The sequence below is a fragment of the Pleurodeles waltl genome, chromosome 3_1 (genome assembly GCF_031143425.1).
Source record: "Pleurodeles waltl isolate 20211129_DDA chromosome 3_1, aPleWal1.hap1.20221129, whole genome shotgun sequence".
In the NCBI taxonomy this organism is placed as follows: domain Eukaryota; kingdom Metazoa; phylum Chordata; class Amphibia; order Caudata; family Salamandridae; genus Pleurodeles; species Pleurodeles waltl.
Window position 1 is genome coordinate 622,792,392 of NC_090440.1, and position 20,902 is coordinate 622,813,293.

A 20,902-nucleotide genomic window follows, 5' to 3' on the forward strand; every position below is an offset into this window, starting at 1 on the left:
GGTGTGAGGGGCTCCGTTGAAAGCCAGGGACTTCTAGTTTGCAGTCTTTGCTGATGTGTCATACTTTCCATTGCTTTTAATATGACGTGTGATTACTGCCCCCTCCAGCGGGACTCTGAAGGGAGCTGGTCAGGAAGTGATCGGCTCTGCAGCCACTGGGGGAAGGATGGCGTGTGTTTAGTTTTCCTTGCTCGTCAATCGTGGCCGTTCCCTGGCATTCTGAGTCCATGCTGGAGGGGCACGTTTATTTGTTTATTTGTAGCACATGGAGCCCCACTGTGTAGCCTGCCAGTGTTTTGGCCGTATTCTAAATAGATGAGTCTACTTGGGATCACAGAATACTTATTCAGCAGGTGCTTTCTCCCAGAGCCTTTTATAAACCACAGAAAGCATCTGTCTACAAGGATAAATACCTTTCAGGCTGGCCTGACTACCATCGACGCCCGTATGTTGCTTTAATATATTATGGGCAATGTAGTCATGGGCATTATGTAGAGGTTACCAGGGGTCGCAACTCTGACTTTGACTTGCATTTTGCCCCCTGGCACAGCCATTGTGACCCCTGGCCTCAGGAGTGGCAACATTGGTGCCAAGAGCACAGGGGTAGCTCACATTAACAGCGGCAGGCTCCAGCCTCCTTTTCTGCTCATTTTTTGTTACATTAATAGGGTTTAATAATCTATCATTCACCATTAATGTAGTAAAAAGGAGGAACATCAGGATCTGAAACACAGCCTCCACTGGCATCTTTGGTGAGTGAAATTAAATACTTTTCAGTGTATTTTATATGTGTGCATGTAGATGAAAGGCAGTTCAGGTGAGAGTGTGTATGTGTGAGCATGTATGTTACTATGTGGGATAGTGTGTGTGTGAACGTGTGTGAGTGAGAATGTGCAGGTAGGTAGGTCAGAGTAAGAGTGAGTAAGAGTGAGAATGAGTGAGTTAGGGTAAGAGTGAGTGCAATTATTTTGATGTCATGAGGGTTAAGGTAATGTGACATCACTTCCTGTGACATCATTAAGGTCAAAGGGTTTATGAAGTCACTTCCGCTACTCCTGGAATTTTGGTGAATTGACACCCATGAATGTAGCACAGGTTTAGGTGTCGCTCTACATCTCCTACCACACATCAAACGTTCATTCCGTCAATATCCGTTTCATTCAACATTCACCAGCCCGAGCTGCTTTTCACATGTTCGTGATCCAGCGTTTTTATTTTGCACAGTAATCCAATAGGGAGGTAGAATGGATCCATTATAGCTTTTATACAATGCTCCAGTGCTTTTCAGGAAAGGAGAGCCTTCAGCAGGGGCTCACACGCGTGCAAAGAGTTTTGCGGACCCCTGAAATAAAGGCAGGTGATGCCCAATGATAATCGTCAGTACAATTTAAGTACTGCCTCCAACTCTATCACTCTTATTCTCTCAACTCTATCTCTGCCTATCCCACACTAGCCTCTGTCTCTTCCAGATTCACTGCCACATCCTGGATCCCCTCCATCCTCCCGTTTACCTTCAAACTACACACCTTAGATTTTCTTTTTTTCTGAACTATCCACCCCTCTCAATGTGGAATCAGAAAACTTAGGTTCAATCCCGGCTTTCCTGTGTTTCACCAAACTGGGTGATCCATTGTCACTCATCTTTTCACCCAGCCTTTTATTTTTTTCATTATCAGATAATAGAGCAGGTTTTGTGATGCCACTGACACAAAGCCTTGTACTATGGCACAAATTCAAGCCAACAGTGATGCATGTAGGACTTGTCCCTGTGAGACACTCAGTGGTAACATTTCCTAGTCAGTAACTACCGCGGAAGGACAAACTGCATCAGATGTGTTCTTTCACGTGAATCACACAGTAAGTAATGCATACGCATTGTATGCAAACTCGCTTGCGCCTGTTTTTGCTGGGTGGTAGATTTTGGCTCAAGGCCAGGTCAGGCCGATGCAGTTCATCTGGCTTTGTCTCAAAATCTATGAGAGTGTTTTTTTTTAATCTGTTTATTAAGCATGATAAATAAGCAGCAGTACATTACTCCATTAAGATTTTGCATTCTGTTTACACGCATATATAACCTTGTACAATGTGGTTTGTATTTTGACATACTGTAATGCAACATATAACAGAACAACTTATAATTAACATCACATTTGTGTTCCAGGAGTAGGTTAACAGGCATGTGGTGTGGTTTGGGCAGTACTTGCCTGAAGAGTGGGAGTGGCACTTCTATTGTGTCTATGGTCTGTGGGGGGGGGGTGGACGAGGCAGGAGTGAGCGCAGCGCTGGGAGTGGTGGTGGCGTTGTGGCAACACAGGGGACCGCTGTTGGGGGATGCTTATTTAGCTTATTGTTGTTGCGCATCTGGCGAACGTGATGGTGTCTGGGTTATTTATGGAGGTCCCCGGGGAGGGTATGCAGTGTGGAGATTTGACAGGGACCGTAACCTACGGGTTCCCCAATGTTCAGGGGGGATATGTATCATCTCTGGCTTTGATGCTAACCACAAAATTATCCCAGATTTCAGCGCCGCCTTGGATCAGTTCCCTGTGTTGTAGCTGCCACAGTGTCTGGGCCTCTGCCTGCGAGCGGATATGTAGGTCTCGGAGCCAGGCAGCGTGTGACGGGCGTGTGAGGCCTTCCAATGCATGGCAATCAAGCGCTTGTAAACTACAAAGGCAAGATCTATAAATTTATGGAGGTGTTTGTCACCTTTGTTGCGCCGGCGTATGCCTAGTAAGCAAGATTCCGGCGTGGATGCTAGGGTGTGAGCGGCAATGTCAGCTGTGGTATCGGTGATGCTTTGCCAGGCCGTATTCACTGGATGGCAGATCCAAACCATGTGATAAAAGTCTGCTGCAGGGATAGCGCATCTAGGGCATACTGGATTTGAGTTCAGATATATTTTTTTAATGCGGGCCGGGGATAGATGGGAGTGATGAATGTAATTGAACTGGGTGTAGCGCAGTCTAGTGTTGCGGGATACATTCTTGATCATAGAGAGTGCTGCAGACCATGTTTTCTGGGGTAATGGTGAGGGGAGGGCGGCGTCCCAATGGGTCTTAGCATGTGATAAGTCAGAGCAAGCTACTGCTAGGAACAGGTTGTATAGTTTTGTTATGATGCCTTTTGTATTGCCTATAGTGAGGATTGCGGTGACCAGCTGAGATTCCAGTGGTTCAGCGTTGCCGAACCCCCATAAGTTGTTGAGTAGGCATTTGACAGCACCGTATGTCAGAAAGGCCCTGGCGTGAGTAGCCCCAGCGTTCACTAGCTCCTCAAAGGTGCGCAGTGTGGAGCTTGAATAACAGTCTCCTGCGTTTAATAGTCTCATGTCGCGTGCATCGTGGTGTAGTGAGAGTTTTTGGGCTCCCGGGAGTTGTGTCAGTAGCAGCAAGGGGGAATAAGGGGGTGTGGAGGCCTTGCCTTGGACGTATCTCAGCCAGCAAGATCTGGCTACATCCAGCAATATGGTCTTTTTCTGTGGCAATGGGGGCTAGCCAATAGCGAGGTTAGGATCGGAAGTGGTGCCATGTGTACTCACAATGCTTTGCTTTCTTCTGGGAGGGGCTCGTTAAGCCACATGGTTGGCCATTGCAGTTGAGCAGCTGCGTAGTGTAGCTCGAAATTTGGCATGCCCAGTCCACCCACGTCCTGTGGGTATTGTGTTGTAGATAATGCTACTCTGCGCCTGTTTTGCCCCAGAGCAGATCAGTCAGCAAGGAGTGCAGTGAGTGAAAGAACGATCGTGGTAGGAATATCGGGAGTGTGGTGAAATAATATAGGAATCTCAGGAGGATGAGCATTGGGAGGATGAGCATTTTGACTATGGCTACCCAGCCCATAGGGGATAGAGGGAGCGAGCTCCAGAACGGTAGTGAGCCGCGGACAGATCTAAGAACTCTGTCAAAGTTTGCTTCCCTGAGGTCTGGTTTGGAGTGATATTTTTGTATACCTAAATATTTAAAGGTGGAATGAGACCATGGTAGTTGGTATTTTGGTAGTGCCACGTGCAATTCAGTTGCTATGGGAGTAAGAGGAAAAATGCTTGTCTTGGACCAGTTAATTCGTAGGCCAGAGGCGATTGCAAAGGTGTCCAATATTGTCATTACCCCAGCCATGCAGATGGTATAATTGTGCAGATATATTAGGGCATTGTCCGCATATAGGGATATAATATGGTGTGTGTTTGATTCTGGGATGCCCCATATTTGGTCGCAGCTGCGGAGCTTAATCGCTAGTGGTTCCATGGCTATTGCAAACAGTAAGGTGGATAGCGGGCACCCATGCCTAGTGCCTCTGCCTATTGGGAATGATTCGGAGATAACTTGTCCTGTTTAGACGCGAGCTGTGGGTTTAATCCATCTAATGAAGCCTTTGCCGAAACCCAGCGCTATGCGTGTGTGCATAGGAAAGTCCCAACTCAGGATGTCGAATGTTTTTTCTATATCTAAGGATAATGCCACCGCTTCTCCCCCTATGTCATTGTGCATTATGCGGATTAGTCTTCTGATATTTAAGAAGGTGCTTCTCCCTGGGATAAATCCTGATAGATTAGTGTGTGTCAGACTTGGTAGGTAGGGGAGCAGTCTGTTTGTTAGGATTTTCCCAAGAAGCTTGCAGTCCGAATTTAGTAGGGAGAGTGGTCTACATGATCTGATCCAGGGGGTCTCGGCCTGGCTTCGGGAACACCGCTATCAGGGCCTCGCACATGGAATCTGGTAGTTGCACCCTGGTGTGCGCTTCGTTAAACACCTCTAGGAGTGGTTGCAAGAGGTGGGTTGCTTGGGAGTTAAAGTACTCTACTGGCAGGCCGTCTGAGCCAGGTGTTTTGCTGCGTGCCATCTGTAACAGCGCTAGGCGTACTTCGTCTATGGTAATAGGGCCCTCCAGTGCGTCTGCGTTTTTGGTTAGTTGTCAGTTTTGGGGGATTTTTGACAGAAGTTCAGCCATTTGCTGTTCAGTTGATGGGGGAGGGGGTGAATATAAGGAGCCATAGTATGTATAAAAGGCCTCGTTAATTTCCACCTGAGTGTTAATAATATTACCTGAGTGCAGTCGGATCGCGCCTATAGGTGAGGATTGCGATGGCTGTCGAATCAGCCATGCCAATAATCGTCCTGATCCTCCTCCCTCTGCGTGTTGACATGCCGTAAAATGTCTGTAATCGTGTTTACACAGCCTGACATCTGCCTCTCTGTGGCTGATCCTTAGTGATTTCAGTTCCTCCATCGGACTCTAATTTCTGAAGACTGCAACTTCTGCCTTACTCATCTTAGTCTCTAGCTCTTGCAATTCTTTGGTTAGTGTATGCCTTAGTCCCACTGAGGCTGCAAGACAATGACCGCGTAGCACAGCTTTATGGGCGTCCAATTCGGTTGCGTGTGATGTTGTTGTGTTATTATTCAAGGAGAAATAGTTAGACAAGCACTTGGCCAATTCTGCGTGGGAGGGGGGATCTGGAAGCACCTCTGTCTGCAGGCACCATGTTGGTATGCGTGTGTGTTTGCGGCCCCATTCTAAAATTAAGTATAACGGACTATGGTCTGAAATGGTGCGGGCTAGATACTCTGATAAGCGTATCGTCTGGATTACTGCTGCTGATGCAATGAGCATATCTATCCTGGTGTGTAGACTGTGCACTGAGGAATAGTAGGAGTATTCGCAATGTGGGGGGTGTCCGAATCTCCAGACGTCCTCAGGACATTTTTGGAAACCCAAGTTGCCAGGTCATGTGAGGCGCGGTTGATCGGGGCGGTGTCGAGTGGGGGAAAGGAGCGATCCTTGTGGGTGTCTAGGACGCAGTTAAAGTCGCCGCCCCATATGCTATCTGCCCGGGTCATTGAGGTTTCCGGTTGTTAGTGTTCCTAAAAAGTCACGTTGGTTGATGTTAGGGGCGTATAGCGCTACCAGCGCTAAGGGCGAGCCGTCAAGGTCACCCTCCAGGACCACATATCTACCATTGGGATCAATCCGCGTGCGAGCCATGACAAATAGGACTCCCGGGGCTATCCAGATTGCCACTCCGCGAGCGAATGAGGAGGATGTGGTTCCATATAATTGCCCTTTCCATTTTACGCGTGTGCTTTCTAGTGTAGCAATTGAGAAGTGTGTCTCTTGCAGCATGGCTAGATGTATCTGGTGTCTCCTAAGATAAGTGTGTACACGCTGACGCTTGCTCAATGATGCCATTACCCTTATATTCCATGTGAGCACATTGTATCTTGGGATATGTTGTTGAACTTGGGAGGTCATGTGAGGTTCCAGGTTTAACTAATCAAGGGTCAAACATAATCCTCGCCGTGTACATGTTGGGGATATGCCCACTGCCACCCGGTAACGACCTATTTATGCCTCGGATTCTGTTGATCATGCTATTACTAGTGAAGCAAATGTGACGTGCAGTACTGAAAGAATATGTCCATGTGAACGACAAGGGGGAAGCCCATTGAGTGATAAAAGAACTAATTACACTATAAAACATTAACTTTGGTTGTGTCAGGGCGGATAGAGTTCCGCCGATTGCCATCTTGAATGAATGGTCCATATGGAGCGGGGCGTGCATAGGGTTGATGGAAACTAGTCGTCGAGGTTCCTGGCCCTTAATGCAACTGTCACTTGGTCCGCCGCCCAGGACCACGGTTACATGATCTACTGTGGTGTGAAGTATCGTACGTCTTCAGTTCCGTCCAGTCGACTCCTGGATGTCTGTATGAGTCAACCCTTGATGCTGCGGGCTGGTCACCTCTCAGGGCTCACGAGTGGCCGGGCACTAAGTGTTTTTCATATATCGTCGGCTGTGCACGGAGTAAGGCATGGGCCCCAGGGGGAGTCAATGGAATCTGAGTGTGCGTCTTGGTCTAATTCGCCATCTGTGTGACTGGACAGAGTTGTTGGTGATACATTCACGAATCGAGATGTGGCCTGCAGTAGGAGGGAGCGCTCCACCAAAGATTGCTTGGGTGTGGGTTTAGTGCCTTTTTTTTGCGTTGCCTGCGTCTTGCCTTAGGGGGAGACCATATTTCCTCGGGGTTATCAACGTCTGTCGAGCCGGCCAGGCCCTTGGCATGCAACCAGGTTCAGGCATCTTCTGGTGTAGCGAAGAAAAAGACTCTAGAGTCATCTTGCACGTGGAGCCTGGACGGATACATCAGCGCATACTTGATGTTATGCTCGCGGAGGCGTTCCTTAACACGGTAGAAAGAGCTTTGTTTCCTCTGCACTTCCGTAGTGAAGTCTGGGTAGGCTGTGATTGCTGCATTTTCAAAGTGTATAGGACCTGTTTTGCGGAATAACTGCAGGATAAGGTCTCTGTCCCAGTAATAGAGGAGCCTTGCTATCAGAGGGTGAGGTTGTGCTCCAGCTGGAGGGGGTCTGCCTGGGACCCTGTGGGCACGCTCTATTGAGAAGAACTTCGGAATTTTGTCTTTTAGTATCGTCTCGGTGAGCCATTGTTCTATAAATAGTTTTGTGCTGGGGCCTTCGACTCGTTATGGGAACTCCACTAGTCAGATGTTATTGTGCCGTGGCCTTCCCTCTGCATCCTCAGCTCTGTGCTTTAGGTCGTCCACTTCAGCTTCCAGGTGATTCCTTTGTGTTTGTAGTTCCTTCACTGTCGGGGGAAGGGTTGCGTGTCCTTTTCCAGTTCTGTCACACGATCTGACAGTGCATGCTGGTCTGCCCGTAATATGCTGACTTCTGCTGCAACAGATCCTATTTTGGCTTCCAAGGCAGTCTTGGTATCCAGGATGGCTTGTAATATCTTTTCAAATTGTGCTGTATGGGTGTGTAAAGTGAGTTCCATTTTCTGCAGTGCTTGGTGCAACACGGCATGGTCACCAGGAGGGTGGGCATTTGATTCCATGGTCCCCGGGGGTGCACGTGGGGTTTTGGGCTTGCCCATTTGGTGTCTGCAGCAGTAGGAGGCTTAAGGTGACGTGTGCCCGGTCGGATGTGACTTAGGCTAATCGACACATCTAGAGAGCTATGGTGCTATACAGGTTGTTTTTCTATCTTATGTCGATGGATGCTAGGCGCAGGCCCACATCGGGGTGCAAGCACAATCGGTATGCCCGGTGGACTCCGGGGTTGTCGTTTGCCAGTCGTGATGTGAGGCGAGAAATTTGCATTGACGTACAGACCAGGCCAGCTCAGGACCTCTTGTGACGTTTTGACCCCATACCTGACTCTCCGCCGTCGCGCCAGGGGCAGGGTCCAGTTCACCTCCCTGCGTAACGTGGTATGGGTAGCGGTGCTCAGCCCGGTTTTGTGGGTCTAGCACAGCGCGGATATAGCACCCGGGTCCGCAACGGGGGTCCTTGGTCCCAACACCCCAATCTACGCCGGGCCCGCCGGCCAGCCAGGGCACCAGGAGGCCACGGGAGAATGGACTGGCTGGGTCGCAGATCAGCAGGGCCGCTGTGTCTGGTAAGAGGCGGTTACATGCAAGAGATTCTCTTGTGTTGGCGGGAGGTTATGGGGTGACTACAGCGGTGTAGTTTCGGGGCCTCGGTCGTCCTGGTTCTCTCCGTTTGGGGCAGGAACCAGGCCTCTTTGTAGGCCCGTGGCTCGATTCGTGCCACCGAAGATTTATGGGCTGTGCCCCGTCGGCCGGCATTGGTCCCACGTGAGTGCCGGGAATCAAGCAGGTCGATCCTCCTGTCCCTAGGCTCCTTACTTGCGTTCTCACAGGAGTGGGGCTTAGCGCACTGGTGCTTCTGTTTTTTGCGATGTTGGGCTCCTGCCCCTATCGGTGCCCACCTCAGTCGCGGGTCCCGGCTCACCTCTGCGCCAGCTGCCGCTCGCGTCGGTGGACAACAGCTGTGCCGGGAACAAATCCGCAGCTTCTCTTGGGGGTCCCGGGTGGAAGGAGAACGGTGCCCGACTCAGTGAGATCTAGGGGCGCTGTCCACAGGATAATTGTAAGGGCCGGGAGCGGAGCTGCAGATTATGCTGCCGCTCCAATCGCCATGTTGGCCACGCCCCAAAAATCTATGAGAGTTTATGCATGTTTTCAATAGACGCCCCCCTTTTGCATGCACTAGCTGGCGGTAACAACCTTTCCAAAATGAAAGGGGAGCTGGTCAACTCCAGGATTGTTGCGGGTCTGGTGGAAGGAAATTCTCCAGAGAGCAAACTTCTTTCTCACTAAAAAACAGAAACAATGGTGCTTTTGAATATTTGGCTGTCCTTCACTTTAAACTGAATTGTTTGCTATGTACAATTCTGCATAAGGTGAATACTGAGCCTTAAAAAGTCCCATGACAGGTGCCCTTGAACTTGGTAACAAGCACCAGATGTGTTTTTTAGACATGCTATAGCTGTTTTGTGAATGCCAAAAAATATGCTCATGCAAAATTGTCGATCTCCTTCCGTACTTGTACAGTCTTATAAATGAATGGACCCCACGTTTATTTTAACTTTACATTACATATTTATGGTCCATAACCGTTTGGGAACACTAGTTTTTGTCCCTGTTGTGAAAAGGGGTCAAAATAAACTCTCCATAGACCATGGTTGCTCAGGTTATATTATTCTTTTAACTGTGAATTCTGAGAGGACGCTTTCAATTTTCCTTTATATTACGATTGTATTGTGATTGAATATGTTACGTTCTACTGGGGCTAATGTAATATTGACCATCTGGGTTTTTCTAAGGTCCAGTTCTCAAGCTACGGTACACTGAAAACGCAATTGCTCACGTTGAAACAAAGAGATAGCTTAGGCACAGCAGTGGCATCACACCATTGGTTTCTGGTTCAGTAATGTATTAAAATAAGACACTTTGCCTTACAGACAGAGCTTTGTATCATACTGTGTCTTCTTTACTCTTTCTTAGCTGCCAACTTATCCCTTGATCAAGCAGCCCATATGAATTGGTGATAACAACCCCCCCAATATGAACCTGTGAGATTACAGCGATATAAGACACTGGGGGAAGCCTGGAATGCTCTCTCATACACCATGTAAACCAGAAACCTGACAGACGTCTGGCCCTGCAGAAGGGGCCCCATTAGCCTGACACTAAGGGCTGCATGCGGGGAGGCACTTGGATTGACCGTCTTCTGAAATACACGCTATAGACCCTGAGCTTCTTGTGTGCAAGAGGGCATCTGGAACTTCACAGAAGCCAATTTTAGACATTCCCCACATAGGTATAAGAAGTGTCAAGGGATGACCAAGTGCCTAGATTGTTGGCAGCCCTCGACACTTCATGTAGGTGATGTGGAAAGTGCACCTCCAGGGGCCAATGGTGCTACTCACCTGCATACTCTGAGGATATCTAGTGTGCCACACCCAGAAAACATTATTAATGATTCTAGTGGGGAGGCAAACGTTGACCCTGTCCAGGCATTGGAGCATTACATTAAGCAGAGCTAACATCCTAGGTACACAATGGCTGAATCTATAAACCAGCATGATGGGCTAATCAGGGACTTGGCTCAACAGAACTCTAATAAAATTTTCAGAACCTTGTCACATCCAAACTAGATAACATGAAGCAGATTCCAAGGGTCATGAGACTCTGGAAACTGGGCAAGTCGAAGCAGTGACAAAATCTTTCATGATTCAGTTCTTCCAAGATATATAATTCAAAATCACTAGGGTCCAGGCAGACCTGCGCCAGAGTCGTAAAGAAGTGGGGAAAAAAATGACAGACCTTAGTGGGCACATTACCACACTTGAATGTACCCAAGATGTGAGAAATCTCGACCTAGAACACTGAAGAGCCCACTGATTACAGTTTAATGACCAAATGATCATCATAAAGGAAATGCAAGAGGATCTGGGAAACATATGACGTTGATGCAACCTCTGCATTCAAGGTGTGTCTAAAGGCACAGAAGGAAAGAATGTCAATGCGTATGTTCAATGCATCCTTGAAGCCATCATTGATGAGCATTATGATGGCCCGCTAACTAAAGGGTCCCACAGAGTCATTTCCACTAGAATGAACCTCAAGGGACCTCCAAACATAGTTGTCTGTTAGTATCATTTCGAAGATAGCGAGAAAATCATGAAGGATGTTGGGGCAGGAGGCCAATGATCCTACAATGGCATCATGCTGCAAATCTTCCAAGACTTTTCAGTTATAACCCTCCACAATTGAAAAGTACGGCACATCCTTTCTGCAGAACAAGGACATTCACTACAAACCGGGTCATCCCTGCCACATCATTTTTTGACTAGGAGGGCTGAACCTGGGTGTCAGAATCCCTAAGAGAATACATAAATTTCAGCCCTGATGCTGCAGCCCTGCAGAGCACCAACACTCATGGGCTGCTGTGAGTGACATCATGACAAAGAAGGGACCATCCACTTTTAGCTCGTATTATCAGACACTGTCAGCAGTCGTACATATTTTCATTCTCTTGTGCTGCCTGTTCTCCTTTGTGCTTGTGTTACAATATTCAGGCCTGAACAGGCCTTGTATTTGTAGTAAAATTTCAATTAAAAAATTCCCTACGAGAAACCTGCACTCTTCTGGCTAGAAGCCACTGCATGGCGAAGCAAACAATGATCAAGAGACAGATCTTCCCTGTTCTAGAAGCCCAGAATGGTGCACGGTTTCATGGAAGTGCACACGATAACCTGCAAAAATGAGGAAATACAGGAGGGTTGCATGGTTGCGATTGCCCATCTTCAGAATTCCAGCAGTAGATTTGCTGTATTACCATACTCCCAAAACAGTGATGAAAAAAGCAGAGAGCTCTGTCTAATGGACCTGGTTCAGTGGTATTTTGGTGTGGGGGGGGAGAGGATGAGGATCTAGGGGAGCAAATAATGTCTGCCTGATGCTACTCACTATTGTCATTCTCCTAGCCGGGGAGACGGGCATGTGCTAGATGAACTGTAGCGCTCCCCCTTTACTCTTATGCCCTACAGCTTTCAGCACTTAGCCAGAATCATGCAGTGTATCAGGAACTCCGCCATTCCCCCAACATCTAGGGAGAAGACCAATTACTTTGTTATCTATAGGTTTTCTTTGGAATTCATATGGTTAACGTCTCGCCAAACGCTGCACCCATTCTACCCACATTCAGAGATGCTTCACCTTACTGCCACTAAATATAATGTTGGATGAAAAAACAACCCGACAAAGAAGAAATCTTGAACACAGATGTGGCCTTCCTCCATGAGACCTACCTGGTCCCCGTAGACCATGCTGCTTCCAATCTGGAATCTTCACCTTGCAAATATTCTCTTCTTGTAGAAGTATGACAGCTGGGGTGGGCGTCTTTTTGAAAAGGGACTATTGACTTCACTTTAAAGATTATCAAAAGAATAAGGAGGGCAGGTGAGTGACATTACACACAGGGGTCAGACACTGTCATTTGTTTCAATATACTGCCCTAACCGAGGCCAGAAACACTTGTTGCTCCAGGCCTTTAGAGTCTGTACTTGAACAGGCACAGGTGTTATACTAGGGAAAGACCTAAACTTGATTATGGATGGAGAACTATATTGAACACGCCACACACAAGGAGGAACAGTGGTCCTTTCCAGATCAAAGAAACTTCATCTTGAAGAACTGGCCTTGGCTGGTGAATTGGGCTATATGCACCCTTCAAATAGGATCTATTCACATCTTTTGGCCACCCACAAAGGTTGTGTGTGACAGGGCCAAATTCTTTTAAATAATATACTGCTTCCAGGAGTCCAAGAGGTCTTTCAAGGACCATTAAAAATGTCTTCTCATGGTCCACTATCTTGTGCACTTGATTTGCCCTTAACCCCAGACAGGGAAAGAGGCACCCGATGCCTTGCTGAAACACTACTACAAGACCCAGTGGTCATCCATATTATTAATAAATTAAAGAATATATAACACAGAATGACAATTGGGAAGGGAGAGTCCACACACTCTGGGCCCCACTCGAGGATGTTCTTAGCTGAGGCTATTACACTCCAAAAAAAGAAGAGTACTCTTCCACCAGTTCTCAGCAGAGTTAAAAGATGCAGAGGAACCCCATACATGAACACAGCCTCAGATGTTGTGGAAAAGGGTAACTGCTTTACATGGACAGATCCAGCTGCTAGACACTGATAGATCTAATGAGATATTGTCCAAGCTTGACTACAACAAATGGAGCAAACTTTTGGCTAACCTCTTCAGAGTGAGACAGGCTAAAAGCTTCATACTAGAGGTTAGCGTCAGCAACGAGACAATGCGCTCCAGAGAGATAGAAAAAACAATGGGTTTTCTGGAATTTTACAGGGACCTCTACAAATGGAATCCCATAAGCTCCATATAACACAGTTCCAAGACAGTGGTAAGCTCCTCATTGCCTTAATAACAGACAGAGAGAAACTGGAACAACCAATTTCTAAAGTAGAGACATTGACAGCCAGATTAGAGCTCCATCCATCGAGGGTTCTCTCCTGATGTTGAGAAAGACTTAGGCACAGTATATTGGGGTTTCATGGCAATACCTGCCAAGAAATCATCCAAAGGTAGACCTTTAAAGGGTAGCTGATGGTGGGATGTCAAGTGTGAGAGTCTGAGTAAATGAGAGAACATCACAATAGACTCCAAAAGAACGGGCGCAAGACAGTGCTGTCTCCTCTCCTTACTGGCATCACTCTTAAAAACCTCGAGGATTTGTATTAATCCCCTAATCTGAAGTGTGTGCTTCGGAAGCCATTAGTTCAAGCTAACAATGTTAGAGGATGACATACTGGTCTCCCTGACAGATCCCACCAAATCACTATCATCTCTCATGAAAGAACTGGATGTGTGCCAAAAAGTGTCAGGGTTCAATATGCATTGGTTCAAATCCAAAGGTCTAAGTATTTCTACTACCTCTGCACTATTGCCAGCACTTCAAGAGGTAGCACCCCTACGGTAGTCGATTTCAATAATTCATTTTGTAGGCCTCGACCTAGGAAGAACCATAGCCATTACCAATGAGGCAAACCTGGGTAGACTGAATGCCTCCATACAAACAGAACGTGGTAATGGGAAAAACCAAGTCTTACCCTGGCTAGGGCGGATAGCAGCCCGCAAAATTACCTTTCTATTAGTATTACCATATAGCACACCTTCACTTTTTCCTTATTTGGTCGAAAAGAGATGTGTACAAAAGATAGATATTTATTAGGCATGTGTATCTGCAGGAGTTGAGACCAAGTTACACAGTTACGTCTTGCTATGGTTTTAATGAATTCTTATTGCATTTCATCTAAGTTAAATCCATAAACAGTAACAGTTTCCCTTCATATCCACTCCTTAACCACAACCCCTCCCTTGCTGCCACCCTCAAGCCCCTGCTCATACCACTAGTTCCAATCTCACTTGGCATTCAGCCTACTCGGGGTGTAGTACTACTGGCACAGTACTTTCTGGACAGTTCTTTTTTTTTACCACCAATGTGGCTGGCATGTGCTCCCATTGATTGTCATTTATCTTGATAGCAAGTGATTGTTCCCATGCCTGTGGGTAGGAAACTCCCTTCCCATGTGGTAATTTACTGGACATATCCTGGATAACACTCCCTTCTCCCTATTTTGGTAAAAGATGTCATTTTCTTAATTGTCGTCTGGTGTTGCGCCTGGAGCAACCTAAAGCGATCCTTTTCTTGGAGCCCATATTCATCTTTGATTTGATAAGAGTTTTATTTGTCCTCTCTCTAACATATCCTCCAATATTCTACAACCTCCTTTCCACCAGTGTTGAAAGTCCCTCTGATCCTGTCCTGAGGAAGAGTCTGTATTGCCCCACAGTGATGTGAAGGTAAACACGCTAGTCCTACTGCATGACTTGTCCGGAAGTGCATGCTGACATAATTGTCAAGATGTAGTGCATCAGAGTTTCTCAGCACCTATGGTGAAATACCATGTAGGATAGTGTTATTCTGAGGTTGTGTTCTATTGAGTGCCTAATGTTCATGTACTTTTATGTCTATATGAACTCTTATGAACACACAATCTGAAGTGCCATTTGACTCCGTGGGGTGAGATAAAGTTAAATGTTTTTCTTTTTCAAGAGAGGGTGCATTTAAGCCAGTTTCAGCATGCAAGTAGAGTCTGAAATGACAGGAGAGAGAAAAGTTATTACGAACTACTCTTACAGTGACATCTCAAACACTTGCTATAGGTTCTACCATTCCATGTTCAGCTTCTTCAGGGTCTGTTTGTCTGATGGATTAGGTTGAGGATTCAAAAGAACAAGACAGCTGTAAAGATACGGTTACACACTGGGGTTGGAACAATTTTCAAAGTGAAGATGCTGCCATCAGTGTCACATTACTGAAGTCATTAGGATTGTGAAAAATCCACGTCACACAAAGCTCAAGTGTAGCTAATAGGTAACATCCATTCAGGAGAAGAAAGGTAAGGGTGTAGTATATAGCCAGTGCTGCATTTTGAAGCACAATGTCGCAAATATATTACTAAAGCATGGTGTGGCTGTGCACTGTCATTTACAGACACCACAGTTCCTATTGAAATGGCCACTAAACTAGCACATACTACGTTTTCACTGATAAAACAATATAGCACACAAACGTTAGTGTATGCAAGTTGGCTTTGAGCAAATATTTAAAGTCTCTTTACTTGTTTTGATCCTAGTAAAATCTTTATTTCAATCATACTACAGAAATACAGAATATTTGCTTCCTTTATGCTTTTCTCATTGCTGAAATATTCTAAACTGTGTAGGTTTCATTCACAGTTATTTAAATTTTGTTGACTGTTATAGAAAGGGAATCCTGCAGCCTTTTCTTTCCCGCTTCTTAAACCTCAACCAGAGTGTCACATAGTTCACTTTAGAAAACTCCTCTCACTTTGCAGTCAGAGAAAGTAGACACTAATCTTCATGTTAGAAGAATGAGCAACAGTTTTTCAAAAGACAGACTGATTTTCGACCTCTGTCTTTAAAACACAGCAACTGAACACGATAAAAACAAACTTGAAAGGCATCTTTATTGCTCATTCACATGCTGAACTCCAATATGTTTATTTTGGGGGGGTGCTACAGCCCCCCCCCCCTCCCCGCACCCTGACTCCCAGTGTCTGTGCAGTTACCCATGAGTCCACCTTTGCGTCCTCGTATGATATTCTCACCTTCATGACAGCTGCACCCCTGCAGTTGGTCACTTCAGTGTTTCTCAGCCTTAGTTATGTTTGTGAAAGAGCAATCCCACAACCACTAAAGATGAGTTTGGAAGAGGCTAACTTCTACCCTGCCTGAAGGGGTGAATGCCGTCGGCTCCCATGATCAGCTTTCCACCTTCAGTCTGCCCTCTCATCTTCCTTCTAAACTTAAAACCGCTTACTCCTCTGCAGAGGTCACATAGGAAGGTCCCGTGATGATCCGTGGTGCCTCAAATCCCCACACACGTACGTCCTTCATAATCTAAATAAGTGGTGTTTCTTTATTTGCATGAGTGTGTAATGCTCCTTTCCAAACAGTTTTCAGTTGAGGGTCTTACTATCAATTTTACGTTTAGCTCAGCACTTTGTCGACCAAAACACATCTCTCTTGATTTTTTTGTTGTTTACTAATTCCATTCGTATCATATGTAAAAAAAAAATCCAAAGTCTGTGACAGAAGAGTATGGCATTAGGCTCTTGTGTCTCTCATGTAGACATTAGCTGTCCCAAACATCCCTGCTCTGCCAGTGCAGACACGTAACTACTTAAGATGCCAGTTGAAGGTGGTCTCCATAGAGCAGTGCCTATCAGTTTACACCCACACATTTCCATCACATTTGCACCACACCTATAATAAAAGAAAAACAAACCAATGACTATAGCTGGCAGCTGTGCACCTTGTTAGTTTTTGTAACAGTTACATTCCCTCTCTGAAGCAAGACATCATATATACGAACCTGTGAAACCTGCTGTATGGAGCTCTGTCCCATCCACAAAAAGCAACTTCTACATTCTGTTGTGGTCCGTACCAGTCCCCTACACTACTGACTTTCTGGCAACCAAGAGGCAATCATCTATCTGAACTACATTGCCCCAACCCATGTTTTAAATCAGGGTTGCCTATTCCTTTGCCACAGTGACATCAGCTGCCCCACCTCTGCCCCTTAAGCCACTGAGTAGCTGGGCGCTGCATTTCTTTCACCCTCGTCTCTCATTCTGGAGAGACATTTTCCTAGTCTGACCCTTTCAAATATTCTATAAATGTTTTAACAGGGCAAACGTCTCTACAGCGGCAGTCAAGCACACTGTGTGACCTCTATAGCAATTAGGTCCATCTTTGACCTACTTAATCTTAACTCCAGTATCCTCTCATCCCATTTTAAATACTGTCTGTGAATACCCTAAACCCTACCACCTCCCGAATCAGAAATCCCCCCAAATTCCTGAAAGAATGTGATCCTGGGCAATCTTTAGGCATATACACTTTTACAAATGTTGACCAATTGAGACAATGTTTGTTTTTTAATCTCTTTCCTGGTCACAGATCTTTACAGATAAAGCATCTTCTATTTATTCTGTATACCTGGTAATAAATATTTCACCACAAATATCTGGAAGAAGAAAGCAATTCCAGAATTGCTTGTTCTCTGGCTAGTTACAGTGTACAGAAAAAATGCAAAATAGAAAGACAAAAAAATAAAAATAGAGAAACTATATTTTTTAATTTTTTAATTGCATAATGTGCTTGAAGCAAGTTCACCTTTTCTCCGTGATCTCAGGATTTTTAACATTTCTGTGAGTTGTTTCTTGGTGGTATTAGGCATATACTGGCCTTCACACTCGCAATATATGCACGTGCCTCTGAAAACATGAGGTTGACTTTAGTCGTACCAAATTGGCGTATTTAACTTTCCAATAAGGCCATGGTAATTTGCCCCATGAGATGCACCAGTAGTGAAGAAATTTAGGATCTCATGTGGGTTGCAGTATAGATGTACATCATCCAAATATATGACTAAACGCATGGCTCCTGATAATATCTCTGTGTTCTAGTTGGCTGTAGTTTTGAAGACATTGCAGTATCCATTGGCAGACAGGAGTGCTCTGTCATGTAGGAAACCTTCTTTTATGCATTAGATAGTAACACCCAAGTTTGCTCTGCATGGCCACCACACTGGGGTTTTTAATGCGTAAAACTGAGTCATATTAAATATTAAAGAAAAACTTGCCTATTGACACAGGTGACAAAAAACGGTGTATTCGGGGACGTCCTTTGGGGATTTTTTCTCTGCCCATATTAGTAGGAAGCTGTTTCCAGATCAATGAGAGAGGGGATCGAGAGCTATTGAGAGGGGACCTGACTTGTGTTATTTTGAATGAGGGTCTTCAGTAAGGGAAAACAAAAGTGCAGAAAAATGGTTTGAGTTTTGTGAGAATTTTGCTAGAATTGAGTGGACTGAAACGAACTATTCCCCTGACCTCTCCTGCCTCTGTGAGGCAGAAAAGATTGCTGGCAACGTTTTTTTTTTTTTTTTTTGTTGATGCAATTGTTACCTCTTCCAGGTTTGTTTGAGCAAAGCATATAGACTAAAAGTAGCATTTATACCTCAGTTGCTCCTATGGGATTTACTTTTTCCATTTTAGCTACAAAACTTAAAAAATCTCTCTCTCTCTCTTTATCTATCTCTCTCTCTCTCTCTCTCTCTCTCTCTCTCTCTCTCTCTCTCTCTCTCTCTCTCTCTCTCTCTCTCTATATATATATATATATATATATATATATATATATATAGTACCCCCTAATCTTTTTGAACCATTTTTCTATTTTGCTTAGTACATTTTTCTTGATTCTTTTAAATTAGTTTGAACTTAACTTTTGTTTTTGCTTACACTTAACATGCTTTTCTTTGGGCATTGGTGTCTAACAGCGTCATGACCTCACCAGATTGTGTTATTAAATTCATACGGTCAACTCCTCCCAAATTAATGATTCGCATGCTGACAATTGCTAAATGAGGTGTTGCTAGTTGTACATTTGACTTTCTTGGCTTTAGAAATCAATTTAAAACATGCCATTCCCAACATTTTTATTTGATAACTAAAACAATTTGTAGATAATGAACTCAAATCTAAAATTATCTGCCCAAACCATGCATGATGCTTTTAAGTGGCGTTGTTGGAGATGATGATTAGGAGCAAGGAAGGTCCTCGGATTGTCTTACGCCGCGTATATTTGCCATTTACCACAGGGATCCACATTTTAGAGTGGCAGGTTTTATTCCTGCGGTAGATGGGCCTTTGGCTTCTTTCAATGAAAAAATGAATCATCAGATGCAGGCGCGGCGCAAGGTGCAAGGAGGGACGCATTATCATCCTCAGAAATGATCTTGCTTCGATTACCTGCCACGCGGGGTCTTTGCAAAATTGCTTTGCAATTCAGTGCTCTCTCGTAGCATTCTATTATCCCTAATTGCTTCAGCACTTACAAAAAGAGCTTTGGAGGACTTTCCTGCCGTCTCAGCCACCACACTGTCCGTGTTTTCGGAACATAAAAACCTGATTTGATGTCAAGAAAGAAAAAAGTATATCAGAAATCTCAATCGCCAAGAGATTTCAACATATTGAACCAAAGCATGGTAATGAACTAGGAAAGCTTTATGATTTGCACGCACAAAACTCACGGGGTCATCCATCCAGGGTAAGAGCGAAACTGCCTTTCAGAGTACAAGACTCCATTACAGTGCCATATGCTTTTGACCATACATGGCACTAGCATATAACTGCAAGGTTTTCCATTTCCTTATGCGTGACTTATCCATGTTTTCAGTTGATTTGCGTGTGACATTTCAGTGCTGTTTGAGTGACATTAAGAGTGGAACTTTATTACAATTAGAACAGATTAGAATGCTCTTTTAATGAGATAGATTACCTCCTTGGGTGTTATATAGTGCTTCGGAAATGAGCTCCAAGGGCTATAACTTTCCAGAGTGCTTATGAAAGGTCAGTTTTCTTTTCCAGCATGCCTACCAAAGGATGTTAAGGTGTAGAGGGGTGCCCTCTAACCTCCAGATAATGATCAACTCAATTATGCAAAATGGTGAAAATATCCTTAAAATAAAAAATAAAAATTAAAAAAAAAAACTTACCTTTATGCCACGCAGCGCTGTGTCCCGTTCATCTGTTGGCTGGAGGCAGGCACAGGCTCCCTGCCTGCCCTGTGGCCAATCATGACGCTGCTCAAAGCAGCGTCAGGATAGGCGTTGAGCGCCCAGCCAGGGCACTCCCAGGCAGAGTGGGAGCCTGTGCAGGCTGTTGCTGGGCTGGAGAGAGCCCACTGTGCATGTGTGTTTGGCTGGCCCGAGACGGCCGGCCAAACACACATGCGCTCTGAGGGGGAGTTCTGCAGCATTTAGTGTTCTAAGAAGCTGCAGCTCTTCAAAGTACTGCATGAAAGCGACTTTTTGAGGTTCAGAGCCCAAAGGTCTCCAGAGCTGCAGGGCCCACTACCTCCAATGTAATGCAGGGCCTCATTTGAGCTGCAGCATACATACCAGCCCTTCTTTTTAGGGTGAGTATGTTTTTTTCTTTTTTATTGTTATATTCCTGTCTCCATTTACCTTCGGTCCAGTGCTTGTAAAATGATACACTTAAATGCGCTTATTCTTTCTTTCGATCTCCCATCTGAATGTTTCTGAAAGTTGCCACGTGTGGGCAAGGCTGTTATGATTCTTTCTCTGGTGTCTGCCCAATGGTACGAAGGCCTGTATGCCTATCCTTCATTCCTTAGGCTCCCTGTTACCATAACAAAAGGTCCAGCCTGAAAACATCAAGTCTCCGGCTCTTGGCTTGGCACAATGAGCATACCCTCTGAGCAGAGGCATGCGAGAGAAACAGTGCACAATCACAGGGGACACAGAGTTCAAGAGGAGAAAGAGTAAGGGCCAAGAAACCAAGCCCCACCTTAGAGCTAGGTCAATAATAGCAGGTCTCCAGAAGAGAAGAACTAGTGCCTCCTCCGAAATAGAAAACATGA

General features: G+C 45.4%; 1 protein-coding gene across 7 annotated transcripts in view; it reads left to right on the plus strand.

Annotated features, from left to right (window-relative positions):
- Positions 1-20,902, plus strand: part of TSPAN4 (tetraspanin 4) — a 2,368,794-nt gene that overhangs the window by 530,227 nt on the left and 1,817,665 nt on the right. Inside the window, exon 1 of one of the 7 annotated variants that reach the window (XM_069223126.1) lies at positions 736-752. The exons of the other annotated variants lie outside the window; for them this stretch is intronic. The gene's annotated coding sequence lies outside the window, so the exon portion shown is untranslated. Of the gene's footprint in view, positions 1-735; positions 753-20,902 lie in introns of those variants that run through there. 7 annotated transcript variants of the gene reach the window in all.